Genomic DNA, 13,939 nt, shown 5'->3' with positions numbered 1-13,939 from the left:
ATCCATCCATCCATCCATCCATCCAACCATCCAGTCATCCATCCATTCATCCATCCATCCATCCAACCATCCATCCATCCATCCATCCACTTGTTCATTCATTCAACAAATATTTATGGCGAGCCTAGTAGTTTGCAGGTACAATACTAGACACTGAAAATATGGGACTGATCAAAACAGATACTGCTTCTGCCTACAGGACACTTCCAGCGCAGTGAGAGGAAGAAGACAGACATGAAACAACCTCACAGATAAATATATAGCTACAGACTCTACTAAATGCTAGGAAGAGGGCAGGGGTGAAGAAGGGCCGAGGAAGTAGTAAGGTCAGGAGGATGAGCAGGAATTAACGAGGCAGAGAGGTTGGAGTGGAAGGCTGATGCTTCCTACACTGGGAGCAGCCTCTGCGAAGGCCCTGAGGGAGGCCCGTGAGACAGGAGCACAGAGATGGAGCTGGAGGGAGAAGGCGGGGTGGCTGCAGAGGAGGGGCCAGATCACACCGGGTCTACTGGGCCCCGGGGAAGAGCTTGGGTCCGCACAGAAGTACAGTAGTAGGATTGATGTGTTAAAATGACTTTGGCTTCTGGGCAGAGAAGGGTCTGTCGGAGCAGACCCCAGATGGCGGCAGGAAGGCTGGTTGAGAGGCCCTTGAGCTTGTGCAGGCAAGAGATGGTGGTGGCTTGGACCAGGGAAAGGTTTCTCAACCTCAGCATCGTTGACACTCTGGGCTGGATGTGGGGCCACCCTGTGCACTGTAGGATGCTTACCCGCAGCCCTGGCCTCTACACGCCAGGTGCCAGTGCAACCCCCCACACACCGTGATAACCAGAGATGTCTCCGGACGTTGCCAAATGTCCTCTGCGGAAGAAAAATGCTCCTTGTTGAGCACCTTGGACCAGGAGGATGATGGAGAACTGGCTCGAGGGAAAGGTAAGGTGGAGGTGAACAGAACGTAGCAATTGAATGTGCAGAGTGAGGGAGGGGAAGGTGGGGCGGGTGACTCCCAGGCAACCAGGCAGATGTCACTGCCACTCATTGATGTGGGGAACAAGGAGAGAGAATCAAGTTTGGGGTGGGCGTGGGGAGTGGGGCATACCTGGGTTCTACTATGAACTAGCAACGAGATCTCAGCATGCTCTTTTCTCCTCCTTTGGTCGGTTCTCCCATCCTCAGAATACACTGTTTGGGCTGGCTCTAGAACAGCAGACATTGAAAGAGGCCACTTGTCCTTCCTGCACCCCAGGCAGACATCACTAATCGATTGTGGTTCTCTGAGCCTGGATACTTCTTTCCACGGTGCCCTGGACGACTACCTATGGGGGCGGGGCATGAGAGAGGAAACCTGTTTGCCTTTCCTGACCTAGAGACTCACTTCAGTCCCTTCCGACTTTCCCAGTGTTGACATTCTCTTGACAAGTACCAAAGTATGCTTGGGAAATTCCGGGCAATGATGTCTGCAGCAGGAGTGGGGGCTGCCCAGCCTTCTGGCCACATCCTGTTCTTACAAAGTCACCACCCTGGGCACAGAGCCACAAAATGGGAGCTCCCCACTCATGCCATTTGTTGCAGAGATTCAGTGGGGCTGTGAAAATCTCTAGTGGCGGGCCCATCCTCAGAGCCCTGGCCACTGTCTTCTGTCTCTTGCTCGCTGCATCTCCATGATTATCTGTCAGCCTCGGTCTCGGGGTGGCCCACACCCCTCTTCCCCTCACCCAGGCTCTCTCTGCTACTCTCCCCCATCGGATCATAACACAGAATGGAACTATTTAATTGTTTTTTTTCGCTTTTCTTCAAAAGCATTTCTGCTTCCTGTTAGTGCTTGAGAAAGGCAGATGCATGAAATGTGAATTTTAAAATATTTGTCTTCCTTCCAATTCTAATGATGTAGGAAACCCACCATTAGAATAATCCCATACTCCTGTTGTGGATAGAACTGTGCCCCCCCGCCCCCCGCTCCCAAGACCTGGTCAAGTCCTAACCTTCGGTACCTATGAATGTGACTTTATTTGGAAACAGGGTCTTTGGCGATGTAGTCAAACTGGGCTGGGTCCTGATCTGATGACTGGTGTCTTTATAAGGGGAGAGCTATTTGCATACAGATGCAGGGGGAGAGCACCACGTGACACTGAAGGCAGAGAATCCCGGGGTGGGGGGGAGGTGGTGGCGGGGTGGGGGGAGGCATCCACAAGCCAAGGGTCCTCGGGGGTTGTCAGCAACCACCAGAAGCCAGGAGAGAGGCGTGGAACAGGTCCTCCCTCCCAGCCCCTAGAAGGAACCGACAGCTTGATTTTGGACTTCTGGCCTCCAGAACTCTGAGTGAATAAAAATTTCTGTTGTTCTAAGTGCCCCAGTTTGTGGTAATTTGTTACGGTATTGCTGGGAAACGAATACAGCTCCCAACCCCATTGGGGTTGAGGCTGCCACTTCCCTCTGAGTTGTGGGTGGAGATTTTTACTCCTTGGTTCAGTGACTGTCGGTGGAGAAACTCTTGGTGACTACAGTTTCCTTCCTCAGTCTATGGCATCCTTCCCCCTCCCTCCTGCCAGCTGCTATTGGTCCTTCAGTTTGTCTCATTTGGTGTGCCACCGCTTCCAGGAAGCCTTCCTGAATGCCCCCAACTGGGTTAAGTGCCCCTTACGCTCTGCTGTCCAGCTGCACCCATCTATCTGTCATTCCTAGAACAGGCTTTTCTCTCTCCACCAACCCTGTCACCCCTCACTGCTCTCCTTGGCTGGAATGTTGCCCCTGTTTGCTTCTCATTCTTTCAGACTCAACTCAGGTGTCACCTCCTCCAGGGAGCCTTCTCTGATTGGACCCCACAGAGAATGGGGGCTCTGATGGCCCTCGCGCCCTGAACCATCCTCCGTCAGGTCACGTCATGGTTCCCTGATGCTGCCGTGCTGCATGGTTGCCCTGGGACATGGGAGCCTCTCCTCCTCCCCGTGCCTCACACATGATGGTGAACAAGGGGTGGGGTGTGCTGGGGGATCAGGAGGACAGGAGGGCAGCATCTCTGCAGCAGAAATTCCCGATCCTGGGAACCAGCTGCTGCACTTCTGGAAGGTAGAGATCGCGGTCTGGGAGGGAGACGTCTTCCTGCAAGGACAGACGGCACTTAGAGTTCAGGTTCGGGTTGGCACCATGAAAAAAAGGACAGCTTCAGCAGGATGATATAGCAGACGCTGCAAACTCAGCTCAGAGAGAGATCGGGAGGGCGACACGGTTACTGATGTAGGGCAAATGGGCCAGGTGGGGACTGCGGCAAAGTGGAGAGAGGAGCCCCTGCCAGCTCCCAGCTCAGAGGTGTGCGTGGAGCCAGATTCAACCAGGTCTCCTGTTAGAGGCTGGCTGAGCACCTAGCCCTTCTCCCTTGAAGCTCCTTCTATCATTGTAATTAGCTAATTGAGCATACGGTTTGTTTATCAGAGCTCGCCTCCCCAGCAGATGGAGACCTTCTCAAGGGCAGGACCGCGTCTGTGTTCCCAGCACCAACCCGTGCCTGGCCCTTGGAGGATGCCTTAGTATCCTATCTGCCAAGGGGATGGATCATTGAGTAAATAGTGCCTAACTTGCAGGGCTGTTTGACGGAAGAAGGGGGGTGTAATTACGTGTGAAAATCAATGCGTGTCATACAAGTTATCAAATAAGATCACGCAGTGGAGGAAAACACCAGCAAATGAGCCCATAAGTCCGTGGCATCAGCTCCCTGTGTGGGCAGGGCTCGGGTTCTCTCCACAACAGGGGTTGCCGGGGTCCGCCTCTGCAGTTCCTGAGTCCTGGGGCTCTGACCTATGCTTGTTTCCTATTTCTCCAGCCCCACCCCGCAGGTTAGCTAGAACCTACCATGTGCCGATTCACGCGGGTAAAGCTCACTTCCCTTCGCTGCTTCACTTACAGGCAAGGAAATGGAAGCCCAGGGAGGACGCATGTCTGAGCATCTGGCAGCCGCCTCCCTCCCCAGGCATCGCCCATGACCCACCTGTGAGGGCAGAGTCCAGGAACGGGGAGTTGGGGGGCTCCTGGTGGCCCCCTCTTTTGTCTCCTCCTCCCGGGGGATGCTACGTGGAAGGGACTCTTCGCTACCAGAGGGTGAAGGTCAGAGTCTGGCCAAGGGCCCAGCGTTTCTGGCCCAGTTTCACCTGAGGAAGCCAACCGTGCAGAAGGTCGGGAACATTCCCAAGGGACTCCCAGCGACAGGATTTCCTGACATGGGATGATTACCTTTCTCACATTACGTGGCCTGCTATTGGCTTCCTGCTATTTTATTCACAGGACGAACAGGACAGAGACGTCTATTCAGGGGAAACAAGGGAAGGACTCGCCTGACCCTGGACTTGGAGGATGTGGTGGGATCATGGAATTAACTCCAGTTGACCTAGTCCCCACTGTACCCGCCTTTGCGATCACCTCTGAGCCTCAGTTTCCTTTTCTGGAACAGGCAGGCGGGGCGGGTGGTGAAACATGTCGAGTCAGACCCCACAGAGCCGCAGGCAGGTGAGCGCGGTGATTGCCGTGGGGGACGCTCTGCGCACTGGCAAGTGCCCCTGGGGTTCCAGCCTCAGCTTTGCTCCTCTCCTCTGACAACCTAGCATCTCTGGTCCACCTTCCTCAGTCGGGAGGTCCTCAGCGCGCCCAGGAGAAATGTCGCCCCTCCCCGGCTGAGTCCAGGCTCCCCTCCCACTGACTGTGGTCCACCTGGGCGCCGCCCCCGCCCCCTGACTCTTCTGCTTCTTTCCACTGACTCTCTTTCCACTGCAAGCTCCTCCTCGGTCCTCTGCTTTCTCGATTCACTGAAGCAGGAAGCCTGAGGACGGGGCCCAGAAATCTGCACGTGAACAAGCCCTTCACCCGGGGTGGCACCGGGGGTTCTGATGTGCACGCAAGTTGCAGAACCACTGTGATGACCTGTCTGCCCGGCTGGGCTGTGAGCTCCCTGCTGGCCGGGGCTGCGTCTCATTCAGTGGCTCCCAGAGCGTGGCCCGCAGAGGCCACGAGGACCGGGAAATAGCCTCCTAGGCCGCCTGTGGGCTGATGCCTCCCACACAGGCCCTGACTACCTGCCTCCACACCTGGGCTTACAGCATCCCCGCACCGCTCCCTCCATGGCCCTTTCCCCAGACACTCACAAAACTCAAGGCCTGCTGGCTGGCCTTTTTCAGAAGGCCTCCCCGGAGTACTGCGATGGCCTGGGCAGCTCAGTCCTGCTCCACAGCTGCTGCCCCAGCCTTCTGGATGCCACGCTAGCCCCAAGGCTGGTCACATCCACATCCATAGCGGAGCCGCCCTTGAACAGCCGGTCCCTTCTGTGAGCATCCTTCACGAGATCTTTGGCCCCGCCCCCGCTCATGTTAGATGGAGCCCTTGCTCTGGAGGGGTCGGATTAAGGTTAGGGTTAGGGCTGCCGGGCAAGGGCACCCGACATATGCAGGTCTGTGGGCCTTGGCGCCCATATTTATAGCAGGAGCAATTCACACCACTTTCCTGCTTTCCTGACCTGAAGGGTAGAGAAAGGGAGAAAGAACTTTAGGCCTTCAGCGAGCTGCAGAGTTTCGTCCTCTGGCTACTCCGAGCCTCCTGGATGGCAGAAGAACTGGCCTCTGCCTGACCCGCGCCCTCTCGGGGATTTGCTTCTCTACCCCCGCCCTTGCTGCTACAGCCTCTGTGTCCCCAGGTTCTTCTCCCAAGCCCTGGACGGGAGCCAGCCTCTGAGAGCAGCTCTGCCTGGGCTTGAATCCCGAATCTGCTGTCTGGGATGAGTCACTTAACCATTCCATGCCTCAGTTTCCTCCCCTGTGAAGCGGGCCCAGGAAGAAACACTGTCCCCCATAATAAAGCTCTTACGTTTGCCCCCAGGGCTCCTGGTTGTGAGGTAGGTGGCTTCTCCCCCAGGGAGCCTAGTGAGGGAGCTGGTGGGTGGCGGGCTGGGTGACCCCAGGATTGGCCTCCTTCCCAGCCTCCCTCTGCCCTCAGCGGTCTCCAGGTCCGGCATCACATGCGACCAGTTGGTCTGGGGACCAGAATGTCCAACCTCTCTGGCTGACGCTCTTTAGCGCCAAATAAAATTTCCGCTCCTCCTTCTTGCCTTCTCCACATCCATTGTCTGAGAGAAAATAATTTCAGTAGTGCCTTAGAAATTGGATTCCACTGATCACAACAGCATCTGTGTACCTGAGAACACTCGTCAGCATGTATGGCTGAGACGGGTCTATTCAGCCCCCAGACAATGCTCGGGGCTCTGATAGACTCGGTGGAAACCTGTGCTGGGGGCCTCCAGGCTGGGGACCTGCGTGGTCTCCAACAAATGGCGTCTCTGTTTTTTTTTTTGGTTGCGCCATGTGGCTTGTGGGATCTTAGTTCCCCGACCAGAGATTGAACCTGGGCCCCTGGCAGTGAGAGCGTGGAGTCCTAACCACTGGACCGCCAGGGAATTCCCAATGGAGTCTTAATACATAAACCTGCCCTTCCTCAGGCATGAGCTCCCCTGACACACCTTGCCAGGCGGGTCGTGTGATGAGTCCATTTTATAGATAAGAACACAGAGGCCCCAAGAGCTGTATTAACTGCCCAAACCATGGAGCTAGTGATCAGTAGTGTGCAAGTTACATCTGAGTGACCCCAAAGCTCATGACTCCCCCCTACTCCGCCCTTTTCCACTTGACGGCTGATCCCAATTCACCGTCTCCACAGCTGGGAACTCCCGAAAAAGAAAAAGTGTCCACTACCAGCCATGAGTTAACATGCCCCTGGCAGCGGTGGATCAAGTGCTTTTGTATCTGTTACCGCGTTTAATCCCTCAGGAAATCAATTACTTGCCTTATATTTTAGAGGAGAAAATCAATTCTCAGAGAGGTTGAGTAACCTGTCCAAGGTCACACAGTTAGGAAATGGCAGAGCTGGGGCCAGAATCCAGGTCTGTCTGCCCCAGGGTCCCTGTTGACCCCCTGCAATGTGTGGGCTTCCCAGGGCCTAAGACGGGGAGGGCATAAATAGCTATCTTGAGCCATAAGATTCGCCTCGTGACATGCTGGGTGTTAGGAAATTTTTTTTTAATTTAAGTGGTTCGCCTTCTATCTGGTCCTCCATCGGGATGAATAATCCATCTCCACCCGGAATAACTTAAGGGTCTCTGGATCGAAGGAAATTTAAGGCAGGAAAGTATGGGTTGTTTTTTTTTTTAATCTCAACTGAAAAGTAATTTTTAATGTGCCAAATACTGCAAGCTCAATTCAATACGTGGGCTTATTATGCAAAATGTCCTAATTAAGCACTATTATCTTGCAACCAGAAGACATACCAGCAACCCAGCAAGCGCTGCTCCCAGGAGCTAAGGATGTAATTGTCTAACGGGACTTGTCATCGGCAAAGGTCCTGTCTTGGCTGCCGCAGCCCATCAAATGCCTCCTCCCATCCCTAGAGGACCATAATCCCCGCGGAATTCCACGTAGCACAGATGGGCTATGACACAGAGAACGGGTTTTGTGGCTTGAAAGCGTTTTGCTTTCTGTTCCCAAGCTAGAGCTGGAACCGGCCCGCTTTGCATCTGTCTCTGATTCCGGATATCTCTGCGCGACTCAGAATCCGATGCCTCGGCTTGGGGGCGAGTGGAGGCTTAATGTGGGGAGGGCTTTGTATCAGGCAGAAAGCCTCCACCCTCCCTGTCTGGGGTTCTGAGAAAGTCACTCAACCACTCTTAGCCTTGGCTGCCTTTTCTAGAAAATGGGGAGAGTGAGGATTCATCCGGCTGCCTAGGATTCATCCTAGCACAGAGCCTGGCGCTCAGCAGACCCTCCGCGGTTCCTGTTCTTAAGAAACCGCTAGGGACTTCCCTAGTGGTCCAGTGGTTCAGACTGCGCTTCCACTGCAGGGGTTTAATCCCTGGTCGGGGAACTAAGATCCTGCTTGCCGCACAGCACGGCCAAAAAATTAAAAAAAAAAAGAAGTCGCTTAACTAAAGCCTGGCTGGAGAGAGAGATGCTTTGTGTACGTCAGGGACCCTCGGATGGCTGCTCAGACCACGAAGCGTTCCTTGTCACTTCGGTCAAATCACTTCCCTTCTCAAAAGAAGCTGAATGTAATCCAGCTTCTTTAACCTGGCCACCAAGACCCTCCTTTCCCAAAACGCCTTTTCAGCCAACTTTTCTACTCTCCCAAAAGCCACTTAATAATTATTTAAAGAAACAGCGAATACAGTGAATCTAGCATCATGTTGCTAAAACTCTGGCCCTGTTCCCAAGGAGCTAACTGGGGGCAAGACTTAAGATATCAGAAACAAAGGAAAAGAACCCTGTAGTTCATATTTTAATCGAGGCGCCAATTCACATCCCAGGTTCTGGTCCTGATGCTGCCCCAAACCTCCCAAGGGCCTGCTCTGATGTGACATTTGGGGACGCCACTTAGATTAAACCATAAAGCAGGTGCTACAAGCTGCAAATCATGACACCCAGGCCCGGAGGCCACTCCTAAGCAAGGAAACCCTACTGTAAGTGCTTCTGTTGCCTCAAAATACACCCCGCATTTTGCCAATAAACACAGAAAATGTCAGAAATGGTGTGTTTTGCTGTGTGGCTTTTTTTGGTAAAAATAGTTGCCCATTAGTCAGCCTGATGACATGAGAAATGAGCTTTCCTTGGTGAAAATAAAGGTATTCCAGACTTGCAGACTGGCTGCATTATTTAGAGACACCCTCCAGGCTGCATGAACTGGGGCTTAGAATCCAGAGATGCCCGGAGGCTTAGCCTGTAGCACTGGTCCCTAAAGCCTGACCCCCACGACAGTCCTCCGTGCCATTGTCTGTTGGTTGGGAGAGTTTCCGGTTGCCTGGCTACAAAGACAGTGAGGACCACCGAATCCTGCCCTGGAAGGGTGTGACCACCACACGCAACCTCGTGCAGGGGTGGGAGCTCCTCAAAGGGCAGAGAGTAGAGAGTCCCCTGATGCCACCCACTCAGGAGTCTGTACAGACCACTAGGGCCTTGAGAAGCAATGCTTGTCCACCAAAGGCCTCTGCGAGGCAGAATTTGGACAGAGACTTGCTTCCGTGGTTACCTGGTCATGAGCTCATGGGGAAGGAGTTAAGCAGCAGCAACTCTGGGCTCGTCCACCAGAAATACCCTAGAGAGCTGTTGGTCGCGTTGTTCAGGGCCCTTAATCAAGACTCACGCGCAGGATGTTTGCTGAACGCCGGTCTGTCCTAGACTCTGTGCCAGCTCCTTACGTGGGTGACCGATGTGAACAGCTCCATGGTACTTGGACACAAGAATGCCTCATTCATTGATCTACACAGGTTGAAGTCAGTTTCAAGACATCGGCTCGCAAGCTGGGCCTTCTGGGCCCCTTCCTAAGGCCTCTGGGCATTTTGGGGGGCTTTGGAGGTCTCCCGAGAAGCCACAGGTGGTGGCGCTGCTTGGCTGCGTGGCGGGCAGGCAGTGGCGTCCCCGAGGCTGTGACAAGCAGCTCTGGGGTAGGACAGCCAGCCGGCCTCCGGGCCACACCAGCATTGCCTGGCCTTGGAGGGCAGCTCCCGCTGGTAGCCATACCTGCTCCAAGCCAGCCAGCCAGCCGGGGGCCCCATGCTTGTACCCCCGAAGTCCCAGGCACCATGGAAGCCATTTCCACAACAGGTCGGGCCACCTGAGCGTTTCCACGTTTGCGTTCCCATGTCCCCTGGTCCCTGTGTTACTGCCCCTCCCCTTCTTCATGAGCCATCTGGACGGGACCACAGCCCTCTCTCTTGCTGGGCATCCCAAAGCCTCTGCACCATCTCTCTTTGAGACTCTACAGGCGAATTCTCCTTGTCGGATCCCAAATTCAGGGTGTAAGCCGGAGCTTGGGGCTCAGGTGTGTGGCTGCCGCAGAGACAAATTCATTAACAGTGAAAAGGCTAAGACAGCAATAAATTTCTCAGAAAATCACCCATGACACAGGAATCCCTACTGAAGCTCACAGCCAAGTCCTGAGATGATGTTAGCATCACCACCCCATTTCACAGATGGGCAAACGGACCTTAGAAGGATCGATCGTCACTTGGCTCGTGAGTAAGGGTGGGTGTCGGTTTCAGTCCCAGGTTCAAGGCCCATGCTCTTCACTGCCTTTCTCTAGTGGTGACTACTTCTGGGCCTCATTTCCCCACCTGCAAGAGGGCAAATCCTACTTCCCAGCAGGCAAGCTGAACTTGGTGAAGCCCTGGGCCAGGAGTCAGCATCTCCGAGGGCTGGTCAGCTCTGGGCTGCAGGCGTTTGACACATTTTTGCTCAACTCAGAGTCCCTGGCATGTGAGGAAGTGATCCCAATCTGGGGAAACCTTACCTTGGGGCCCAGCAGTCGTAAATGAACCGATAGCTCCCCAGCGTCCAGTAACTCTACCTCCGGGATATCCAAGCCAGCAAATGACCCCAGGAAACAGCCAGGGACAGTGGGACGGCAAAGGAGGTCCTCCAGGCTGGTGGGGCATTCCCAGGTCCTGCCTGCCTTTGAGTGCATCCTTTGACAGCCGGACGTCATTTTTAGTGGATTCTGCGTCCCCAGCAGCCAGGGACCTTCTGAGAGAGGATGCTCTGGGCCCCACCTGACAGGAGGAGGTGGGGAGGGAAGCTCTCTCCTGCCCCAAAAGGGCTGAGTTAGTTTCGTTCAGTCTCCAGGCAGTTTTTCTTCTGCTGCCCCTCCCCAATCTCAGAGTTAAAACCACACAAAACAACTCTTTCTTTCTCCCTCGGTCTGCTAGGCTGTCTGGGTACCACATCACCACGCAGATTCGTTTGGTCCCAGGGCCGTAAGGCAGAAAAGGCACTTAGTGGGCAGCATGAGTCAATTTCCATCAAGCCTCCGGACAGTGATGTAACCGCCGCTTGTTGGCTTCCCCGGTCCAGCAGCACGGATGCCCCAGAGCTGACATCTGGAACAAGGAACTGACAGGTGGATTCCAGAGCCAACCCGGCTCCAGGCTGCTCCAGCCCAGCACGGGCCGCAGCTGTCCCCAGGACACACAGCATCTTTCTGCACAATTCCTACGTACACAGGCCCTCCTCCCCCCCGCCCCCGCCCCCCCCCAGCTCCTGCCTGCATTTCCAGGGTGGGGATTCTGACAGCTCAGGTGGGTGTCGGCCTCACCAGTACATTCCTCGCTGCCTAAAGCGCCTGGCTGTTCCAGAACCTTTCTGCCTGGCTCCCCACCTCCCCCCACCATACTGAAGGTGCAAGACACCTCCTGGTCCAGGCTGTGTCTCTGTCCCAGGGGAGCCCGGCAGAAGGGCACATCCTCACACCCTCTTGCCTAATTTACTGGCCTTTCAAACATGCTCACGTACTGTGGTATCTGCACCCCTCCAAACATCTGGATGGAAACTGAGGGAAAAAATCCACCAAGAACTTAAGTGTAAATTCTGCACTGGAACTGTGAAAACTAAATCAGGGAAACTTCACATCTTTAGCTAATTGTTTGGGGGGCAGTAGCGCTAAGCCAACGTATAATCTGGTAAAGGCTGTCCCTCCCTGCCTTCTTTCTAACCATGCAACTCTGTTCACGGAGGCTTGTAAACATTTCTTTCCTTCCTTCCCAGAGATCTCCAGGGGCGATCTGAGCCAGTGTCTCAGCCACCATCACAGGAGGGCCTCACGTCTGTGACTCTCCTAAGCCTTGCGGGAAGATGTCACCCAGAAGCACAAAGACCCACCCGTGCATCATTAGCAGGCGCTCTGCCCCGGTGAAGCTCCCTTTTGTCTACCAAAGGGAAAGCCCGTTGAAATGAATGGAAAACGGGAGGACTGGACCATCTTCAGGATGAAATTTTAATATTCGAAGGAATCAGTTACTTGGATTGAAACACTTAACAAAGCATCATTCCCAAGAGATAAATTAAGAGTTTGGGATTAACAGATACACACCACTATATATAAAATATATAAAAACCATCAAGGACCTACTGTACAGCACAGGAACTATATTCAATATCTTGTAATAAGATATATGTATATATATATATATATATAAAACTAAATCACTTTGCTGTACACTTGAAACTAACACAACATTGTAATTGAACTATACTTCATTTTTTTTTAAAAAGCATAATTCCCAAGGAGTGAGGTCTCCTTTCCTCCTTCCACAACATTTTTATCGAAGCGCTGATATCTGGCCCTAAAGGGCAGTTCTGAAATACAGTGTAACATCCACCCCTTTGTTCAGGAGCTTAGCGTTAAGTGGGGTCAGCCCCCATTTGACAATGACACACAGGCGCAAAAAGCCCAGGGAGGGGAAGGTGCACTCCCCACGCCCCCACCCGCGGAGGAGGAGCTGATGCAAGACCAGAGGGATGGCTTACGAGCGCAGCATCATTCACGATCAGGGTCCAGGGCTAAGTGATATTGAAGTTTTCCAGGTCAAGGTCAAGATCGTGAATGAGCCTCGCTCCGACATCCTGCGCGCTGCCGACTGCGCAGGGCCGGCGTTCAGCCCCGCCCCTAAGCGTGCAGCCCCGCCCCTAAGCCCCGCTCTTCCGTCCTCTCCCCGACAACCGGGAGAATTGCTACCTTTGCATCCTTGCCGAAGCCGCTCCTTCCGCCCGCCTGGGATGCCCTCTCTCCGTCTCTGCCAGGACAGATCCCATTGTCCTTCCCACAGGGCCCGGCCATGGGCATCTGATCTGTGCAGTCACCCAAGGCCCCCTCACCGAAGGCTCCCTCACCGAAGGCTCCCACGCTTGGTTTAATGCTCTGGGCTGCCATCTGGAAGTGCTTAGTAATTTTGTCTTTGATCTTGAGTTTTGTAGGTGAAGTCCGGGGCGGGGGCAATCAGTGGGTACGTGGACAGCCCTGAAAGGCCATGCTTTCCACTTGGACCAGAACTCCCTCCCAAAGCAGAGGGAAGGCCACGGCATTCGGGAAACGGACAGCTGAGGAGCCTCAGTGTTCCCTTTCCTGTACCTGCCAACCTCGTGCGCCGGACGTGGGGCCGAAGGACAGGGAAAGATAACGCGGCCCAGGGTTCCTTTGCCTTCGGTCTTGCCTTTCCCAGCAGGAAGCTGAAGGTAGAGCATGTTGATAGAGTGTATGCATAACAAGAACTGAAATAAAAACAGTCGAGTGAGTGTCGGGCCGCATTTCTGCTGCTCTGGTAAGAACGAAATACCCATGAATGGACTAACTCTGAAGCATGAACTGTGTAATCCTGGTGATTCTGCCTCTGAGTTAAATGTTCTGTTTACGTTTCCTGGCACAGTCTAGAGATGAACAGCAAAATGCACGCTCATCATTTAAAATGTTTACTTTTTTAAAAATTGAAGTATAGTTGATTTACAATGTTAATTTCTACTGCACAGCAAAGTGATTCAGTTATCCATATATATACATCCATTTTCATGTTCTTATCCATTATGGTTTATCCCAGAAGATTGAATAGAGTTCCCTGTTGTGTATCCATTCTACATATCATTGTTTGCGTCTGTGAACCCCAAACTCCCAACCCATCCCTCCCCCACGCCCCTTCCCCTTGGCAACCACAAGTCTGTTCTCTATGTCTGTGAGTCTGTTTCTGTTTCATGGATAAGTTCATTTGTGGCATATAAAATGCTTACTTTTCATTACTTAGAATGACATTAAATGGCCAACAAGCAGATACCATCACAAGTTGAGAGAGAAAGGCACCATGAAAGAAAGGAAAAAGCTTTAAATTTTAGTATCCTTAGTGACACTTTTTCCTGCCTTTTATTTTATTTTTTATTTTTTGGCCACGTCACACGGCATGCAGGATCTTAGTTCTCCAAGGAGGGATCGAACCCATGTCCCCTGCATTGGAAGCATGGAGTTTTAACCACTGGACTGCCAGGGAATTCCCTTTTCCTGCCTTTTATTTTTATTTTTATTTATATTTATTTATTTATTTATTTTGCAGTACCCGGGCCTCTCACTGTTGTGGCCTCTCCCATTGTGGAGCACAGGCTCCGGA

Source organism: Monodon monoceros, unplaced genomic scaffold (assembly GCF_005190385.1).
Source record: "Monodon monoceros isolate NGI ecotype Baffin Bay Population unplaced genomic scaffold, NGI_Narwhal_1 Super_Scaffold_16, whole genome shotgun sequence".
NCBI lineage: Eukaryota > Metazoa > Chordata > Mammalia > Artiodactyla > Monodontidae > Monodon > Monodon monoceros.
The sequence above is the reverse complement of the archived record's forward strand: the minus strand, read 5'-3'. Positions refer to the sequence as shown.